The following is an 8,701-nucleotide window of genomic DNA, read 5'->3' on the forward strand; positions in this document are numbered from 1 at the left end:
TGATCATGTCCTCAGGGCATGGCAATTCCCTTTACTCATGTGCCAGCTCTCGTTCACCGCATCACTCCAGGGGGGATTTGTTACCATATACATGTGGTAATGATGTGTGTGAACACACTAGGACCGCCGGGGCATTTTTTCGCTCTTTAGGAGGTTTTTTCCCTCGAGCATTGTATATACGCCCATCACTCTAGGACTATCTATCTTTCCATTGCATACTAGGTACACACTCTCTATTGTGTGCCTTGAGCTTCCTTCGTCTTCTCCAAGCTGTGTGCGTTTCTCTGCAACCCTAATTCCAACATAAAATTTGGACCATTTCTCGATTTCTGTGTGTCATCCTTGCGCAGGGGCCATGTTAATCTTCTCTGTATCATTCCAATTTTATCAAATGTCCTCGAAGGGACCTCTCTCTCTCTCTCTCTCTCTCTCTCTCTCTCTCTCTCTTTGAGCGAGATAGGAGTCCTTGTATGTCTCTTTGTCGTGGAAATGCACACCTTGACGCACCCTCATTCTCTCACCGTTCACCTTCAAATTGCAAGTAAGGGGGTTTCGAGGGAGAGGATTGGGCTGGAAAGGGGCCTCTCTCTCTCTCTCTCTCTCTCTCTCTCTCTCTCTCTCTCTCTCTCTCTCTCTCTCTGTCTCTCTCTCTCCCTCCCCGGCCCTCCCCATGGCTCTATGTCTGTCTCAAACTCCCTGTTGCAAGCCAAGCACTCGTAGGCATTAGTCTCACGCGATGAGCTTGCGATCCAAGGGTTGCAAGCATCATCTTCATGATGCCAAGGGGGGAGGGAGGGTTTAATTAACATGCAAAAGGGAAAAGGGAACCAAATCTCAAAAGATTCTTATTGATGAAAATAGAAAGTTGACCCAATGTGTACAATACGTACTCGGGGTACTTGATGCCATAAAAATGTAAGGAAAAATCTTGTGTAGATGCCTTTGTGAAGATTAAGGTGTTGCTCACTCCTACCCCCTGCGCTTTAGGCTCGGGTACAACTCGAGCTCCAGTCATAATTGCAACAAGAGCAAGCAAATGCTACTCATTACTACCAAGAAGATCAAGCCTTCAGTGAAGCACATACAAACCTATAGGTTGAGGAACAACGAATGGAGAACGAGCTTAAAAAAGAACGACAAAAGAGCGCTAAGCTACGGAAATCATATGGGGTGGTCAAAACAACGCTTACCCAGCTACTGGCCATGCAAGACACCCTAGCCCTTGCTTCTACTACATCAAGATTTACAAAAATTGAGTTAAAAACATACATTATATGTTTGATGAAGATACTACAACACGTCATGCGGATAGTGACAACTATACTGATGGAAATAAATGGCTTTTAAAAATCCAAGGCATAGATATTAGCGTCGGTGTATGGGTTTGTACTGTATTGTTGGTATAGTCATCGGAATATACAGCGTTGCTATATGCGCTAAAATGTTAAATACGCATACCGACGCCTATATAGACACATATACCAGTACCAAAACCTACATTTTTTTTTTGGGCAAACAGGGTCGGCAACTGGTGCTTCATGTACTGCAGCACCAAAAGCAGCCCTCTCTGCTCAAAGGAAAGAGTGCAAAAGCAATCGCACTCCACCTTCCGTTTGCATAAACATTGAGCAGATGTGTGAGTACATATTGACAATGTAACCATTACCATAACAAGATTTTGGAACTACAATCATGTTTAGATTCACAAAACATAACCATAACAATACTCGCAAACCATAATCAACATAAAAATTGCCCAAATCATAACCATAACCAGATTCTCAAACCATAACCATAATCTTAAGAGGATTCCAAAACCATAACCATAACCAAGTTCTCAAATCATAACTATAACTTTAAGCGGATTCCAAAACCATAACCAAGTTCTCAAACCATAACTATAACCTTAAGCGGATTTCAAAACCATAACCATAATCAAATTCTCAAATCATAACTATAACCTTAAGCGGATTCTGAAACCATAACCATCATCAAATTATCAAACCATAACCATAACCTTAAGTGAATTTTAAAACCATACCTATAACCATAACCAAATTCTCAAACCATAACCATAACCTTAAGCGGTTTTCAAAACCATAACCAAATTTTCAAACCATAACCATAAGCTTAAGCGTATTTCAAAACCATAATCATAACCAAATTCCTAAACCATAACCATAACCTTAAATGATTTTCATAACCATAACCATAACCATAACCATAAGCATAAGCATAAGCATAAGCATAAGTATAACCATAACCTTAACCCCTTTTCAAAACCATAAGCATAACTAAATTCTCAAAAACCATAACTAATAACATTAAGCGAATTCCAAAGCTATAACCATAACCTTAAGCGGATTTCAAAACCATAACCATAACCAAAATTATCAAACCATAACCACAACCATATGTTAAGGCGGTTACGCCGCTAGCGGAAGCTAAATAGCGAGAACTCAACCAACAACAGAATTTGTCAGACGAGGACGGAGCTTGACCCGCAGGCGCATGGAAACAACTAGGTGGGTGTCAAATCACCTACTCGACCTTCTAATGACAATCACTACTAAGGAAATCAAATCTAAGTTCTAAAATACGCAAGTGACTGAAATCCATACTACGAACGAATGCTATACGAAACAAGATCTAGAATCATCGAATCGATCTCAAACTCAAGGGGAAGTCTATACACTAGGTAAGAACAACACCCTAAAGACTTGAACTGCAAAATCAACCTATAACCACTCCGTGCGGTAAACGCGTATGAAGACAGGTCAAAAAATACAGGTGACCGAAACTTGACCCCGATGGTACTAATGCATAGCTCTACTCGTTGTGGTTCTATAGATATGCTGCACGCTCTATTCCGACACACGAGTTGGAAGAAAACTCACACCGAAGCTCGTAGGAACTTACCACACATAGAAGCCGATAGCGCGCACTCTTGGTATCTGTGCGTAGCTCTCACCGTTGCTAACACAATGGCGGTGTCGCTTCTCCAATGGCGGCCCCGTAGCTCGCGTAGCAAGGAGATAAGACTCTCTCTCTCTCTCTCTCTCTCTCTCTCTCTCTCAGACACAGTCACGGCGCTCAAAACTCACTTTGATTAATAATTGAATTCCCCTTAGGTTACAAAACTTTGGCTTATATACCTCAGCCTTGGAGGTGAGAACATCTCTAATTATTTACATCAGCAGGTTAAATTACGTCGGGATTACAGGCTGGAAACTCAATTGAGTCCCGTTACTTAATGAATGGCTCAAATCAAAATTAATGTCGGAAAGACATTTATTACAATCAATGGTTTCAAAATGATGGGTGTGAGCAAAAATGTGGTTGTGATCCTCTGCTGGCTCAACACTCCCCCCCCTCCGTGTTCATGTCGTCCCTGACATGACTTTTAGGCTTGATCAATAGAGTCCTGTCGTCTTGAGCATCTGCAAGTGTGATTCGTAGCGTAGGTTGCCGATGGTCAAGGTTGGGCCGAATATTTTGCTTTCGTGAGTGAAAAAGCCGGTGTAGAAAGCTTCTTCGAATGTTTGCATGTGGAAGCTAGGCAAAAACATAATTCTTTGGTATAAGAGATGTAACACCTTTGGTGATGGCTGCAATGAAAGATCATACATCATATCCGTCACTGTGTCGGCCGTCGATAGTAGACTCGAGGTCGTGGCTTTATCTGGCGCGAACACTTCAATGCATGCTAAGAGAGTCCTGCAGATTTTCTTTAGCATCTGACACGAAAGGTCAGGAGAGCCAGTAAAGAGTTTGATGGTGCCCGTTAGGGTTTTCACCATGTAGGCTTTACCTATTCTCTCTCCTGCCTTTGGTCCTGGCATCCTTGGGTAATTAAGCCAATTTGGCTTCCTTTCTGCAATCCTGCCATGCTCTTTCCAGCTTCTGACTCTTGGCACCGGGCAGAAGGTTGCATCCTCCCGAATTTCGTTTGGAGCCTCTACCAAGTAGATGAGGTAGGCTGGGTATTTGTTCAGCCAACCTTTCCTCCATCTAGGTTGAGAATCTACAATCTTCTTTGATTGTTCATCTTTTGTGATGTCGCCTTCGTAAAGAGCGACATACTGCTCCTCCTCTATTCTCTTTTTCGTCTTTATCACTTCAAATTTCATCAGAGGGAAAGGCAGGCTGGGTTGCATCCACTCTTCATGGAGCACTTTTGTGTCTAACCCTTGAAGTCTAATGGAGATGAGGAGTCTCCTTTCCCATTCCATTTCCGCCTTGGCACTTTCCTCTGTTGACTTTTCTATTTGGTCCTGGAGCCTTTGTTCTTCTTCTTCAGAGATTCCTGAAGTTGAGGCCACTTCTTGAACTGGGGCTGGATCTTCAATTGTGGTTGCCTCTCCAGTTTCTGGTAGCTCTATGGCTGCTCCCCCTGCTTCTTCTTGTGGTGGCTCTGTTTCTCTTCTTTGTTGCTCTTGGAGCTGTTTGCGGAGGGCCTCATTTTCTGTCCTTAGTGTTTGGTTTTCTGATGTGAGCCTCTCCTCTGCAGCCAATGATCCCTCCCCCATGTGCAATCTTTGCACTTGCTCTAACCTCAGCTCTCTTTGCAGACTTCTGACCTGATCTTCCAGAGCTGGTACGAGGGCTCCCTCTTGTTCTGTTCCTGCTCTGCTAGCTCTAGGGGTGGTCCTGAGTCTCATGATTGTCCTTTCTTGAAGTTCGACTCTTTCCCTTAGCTCAATGAGCTCATCCTTGGCTGCCTCCAGCTCATCTTCTATTCGCTCCTTTGCTTCCTGTGAACTTGTTACCTCTCTTGAAGCTTCGGCTAGTTGGAGTATCAAGCCGTCTCTCTCATTTTCTGCGTCATAGAGTGATGCTTTATGACTTTCAGATTCAGTCATAGCATTCTCTAACTTCTTCTGCAACTCTGCTTCCTTTTGTTTTGCTGTCTCAAGTGCTACTTCCTTTGCTCTGGATCTTTCTTTAATCTTGCTGAGCAGTTCATGCACCATGTGCATGTCTTTTTCATCTTCATCTGTCAACTTGACAGCTCTTTCTGCCACCACCTCCAATGGCTTCGGCTCGTCCATTTTTTCTTCACTCTCCATTGTACCTTTTGTCTTTTCCTTCGTCCCTTTCCGATCATCTTGTTTTCGTAAACTGCTTCCAGGGCCTCTTCTTCACTGTATCCGATCGCTACCAGATCCTCATAATCATCTTTCTTTTGCTGAACTGGATCTATCTCCTTTTCCTTGGTCCCGGCCTCCGGCTTTTCCATAATTTCTGTTTCTATTTCTATTGTGGTTTTCTCCACAATAATTTCCATCTTCTTCGGGCTTGGTACAACAGTAAAAGAGGGTTGATTGTCCTCAGTCATCTTGGCTTTCCCTTTGTTTGCTTGCTCGTCTTTCTCTTGAGGTTCAGTAGACTCATCCACTTTCTTCTTCCCCTTGTCGTCCTTTTGCAGCTCAGCTTTTAAAAGCTGTACTTCCTCTTCAGTATAAGGCTCGACAGGTTGCTGCTCCAGTATGGCCTCCGACTCCTCATAAGCTCTAATATATTGATCATATTGATCAACATGTGGCCTGGCTGAGCTGGTTCCGACTTTACTTGGGTCCGACACCCACATTTCTTCAAAGTCCCCCTTTAGAGCTCTTTCCGCTCTAAACTGCTCCACCAGCCTTTCCATTCTTGTGGCTTTTTGACTTTTGGTTTGCTTGGGATCGGCCTTCTTCTTCACTTTCTTCTTGAGCGGCTCGTCCACAGCCTCTTCAGGTTCTGAAACTATTTCTAGTTTTCGGCGTGCTCTTGTGGACGCCCTCTTGGATACTTCTTGCTGTTCTTCCTCCTCATCGGATTCTCTAAGCCACTCATTCTGGGAGGGAATCCGTGGCCCTTGATCCCTAGCTCCAATAGCTTCATAAGCTATTCTTGTTAGGATTTCTCCTCCTCCTATGTACTTTGGTTTCTGGTTGTGCATGGCGATTACTTGCTCGTGGATGTATTGAGCATAATTCACCTCCTTTGGCACGTTGCTCTTCAGTGCCCATGTGATGGTAGTCGCAATGGCATGGGGTGGTGTAGTATACTTCTGCGGTCTTTTACTGCACACATGGAAAAACTGGTTGTATAATCGGCAAAGGGTTGCCGCTCGGTGATCTGCCATATCTCCGTAGGTTGTATTTTGTTTCTTTGATCCATAGACCTCTATGGCCTCCCTTCTTTCTCTGACAGAACTCCCTTTGTTGTGCAGCTTCAATGCATCTGCAATGAGCTGTGGAGTGATCTGTACTTCAACTGTTTCTCCATCCATGGCTGTCAACGTGGCTTTCCCATCCTTCTGAATGGATGTTGCCAACTCATACACTCTTCTTGTGTCTACACCTGATGGTCTCAAGGTGAAGAACCTGTGTAAGTCAGCCTTTTCCAGGTATCTGCTGATGTTCTCTGATCTGCTATAATCCACTAATTCTCGTGGGATCATAGGCACATCGACCGATTGCCCTTGAGGATCTCTGAAAGTCCCCTGGTAGATCTTTATTCCCTCTTTTTCTAGTACTGCTTCCTCCACCCAAGTCTTGGTTGGCTTGAGGGTTTCTGTTGGAATATCAAAAGGTTCTGCTTCTGCAAGAGCATCCTTGATGGTTGGTCTTTTTCTCTTAGTTGCCGATGACTTAGCGAAATCCATGGATCCTGTAACTCCAATTTCAGAAGTTAGCGTCTTTTTAGTACTGAAAGCCGAAATGAAGCTTTTAACTATTCAAATGACTTGAAAATTGAAACATGAGCTATTCAGGGCCTAAGGATGCAATGTAGGTGAAAAAATATGCAAACTGGGCTCAAAAACATGCTTGAGACATCATACGCGTATGATGTCTTTTGTGTCAAAATGACTTCATATTGGTTGTGCTTGTAGCTGATAGTGTATACATGAGTATCATATGCTTGGATATGAGTTTGGATCCCATTTGGTCAAGTTTTGGCCAGTTTAGTCCGGTTCAGGCTCTTGGCAAAATTTTGAAAGGGAATTGGATTTTATGATCCAAATTGGGTAAAACTTGGTGGATTACCTTCAAATGGCATGTAGAACACTTCTGTTTGGTGGTTGAAGCCCTGAGGTGCCAAAATCACATAGTGAGACATCATACGCGTATGATGTCTTTTAGTGTATTTTTGGACCAAATTTCTCTATAAGCTTGGATTTGGCTTTAGATAGGCTTATTCAGTGGATTTATCAAGTTTGGGTAGAATTTGGACTAAAAATGGCTCTGGAGACATCATACGCGTTGTCGTGCTGTGACACGTACATAGTAGGAACGCATGCTACAAAATCTATCTTGTATTTTTTTTAGATACATAATTATATTTCCTATAATGTACATATGCATATGTAAGTATAAAAATAAGCTTTCTATCTCATCTTATTATTTATCTCAAGGGTAATGTATTCTTACTTTACCATCAAAAAAATACTATGGGAAAAGTGTCAATAGCTCCGCCTCTTTAACTTGGGGCAAAAAAGCATTGATTCTTTATTTCTACTATTTCATTATCATCTCACACCCTAGCTAGATCCTATATCTAGGGTAAACTCCAATATATATATATATTCTATGTATTTTTTATACTTTTCTTATATTTCTTTTTAAATAGCTACTAGGAGAGAATCAAATCCTAGTGGGACACTAGGTGGCATGATTTCAAAGATACACTTATTTTAATGCATTATTGCAAGCATGATTACAAAACTTTGTCAAGGAGCAATGTCATGATTTCATATGGCATGAGGTGTCCTTTGGAATCAAATGAAAGTCTAGGCTAAGGGGACCACATGAAGACTTTTGCTGCCAGAAATGGACCCTATTTTGATGAATTTTTTACACAAGGTTCCAATCCGAATTGGAGAATGATTTTAAAATGAAAATCGTAGCTAATGAGCTGAAGTTTCTGCCCATATTTTTACTTTTTTATTTGGAGCTACGGTTGAGGAGATATGATCAAAATACTGGACCCCAGTCTGCCCACATCATGCAGGGACAGCTCATTTCCAACTTTTCCAATTCCTGTTCACACTGGCTCCTCTCTTCTTGTGTAAACCCTTGTGGGTTCCCTTCACCTATAAAAGGGGACCTCTTCTTCCTTGGAAGGAACTCAAGCATTCAAGCCATTGATGAGAGGAATTCTTGAGGGAGTGAGTAGTAATGCCTAATTGTACTTAGCCCCATTAACATAAGCCCAAGCCTACACTTTCTCCTAGAGGAAAACTAGCCATTCTTGTACGCCATCCTTGGAGGATCAACTCTAATCAAAGAAGGTGTTGTACTTGGCGTATCAATCAACGTTGAATTCTCCCCTCTTCTTCTCTCTCCCATCAATAATGGTGCCGAAGGGTTTCAAGTAAGATGTGTTCTACATTGATGTTTTCTTGATTTCTTGTTGTTTTCATTTTCAACTCTAATCCAACATATATATATGTATTTAATCTCATCTCCTTAACCAAACCTATCTCTCTCATTCTTAGTAATTCATCCTCTCTAGGTTCTCTTTGCTACAGGTACATCTCTCCCCGCAGTATCCTTATTGCCTACGGGCAAGAATAGGGCTTGGGAGGGAAACTTCTCATCTCTTCACTTCTCTCGTATCTACATTTCTCACATACTATCCTAGATGAATAACCCACATGATGATCATTTCTATCGCTTTCACTCTGTACGATCTATTAGAATTAACGTATGGATTA

General features: G+C 42.2%; 1 non-coding gene across 1 annotated transcript; it reads right to left on the bottom strand.

Annotated features, from left to right (window-relative positions):
• Positions 1-304: 304 nt before the first annotated feature.
• Positions 305-407, bottom strand: LOC147439070 (U6 spliceosomal RNA). The gene has a single exon (XR_015184699.1). It is a non-coding gene; the product is annotated as a U6 spliceosomal RNA (small nuclear RNA).
• Positions 408-8,701: the final 8,294 nt, after the last annotated feature.

This window comes from Adiantum capillus-veneris, chromosome 16 (genome assembly GCF_014529385.1).
Source record: "Adiantum capillus-veneris isolate H3 chromosome 16, ASM1452938v2, whole genome shotgun sequence".
NCBI classification, from domain to species: Eukaryota; Viridiplantae; Streptophyta; class Polypodiopsida; order Polypodiales; family Pteridaceae; genus Adiantum; species Adiantum capillus-veneris.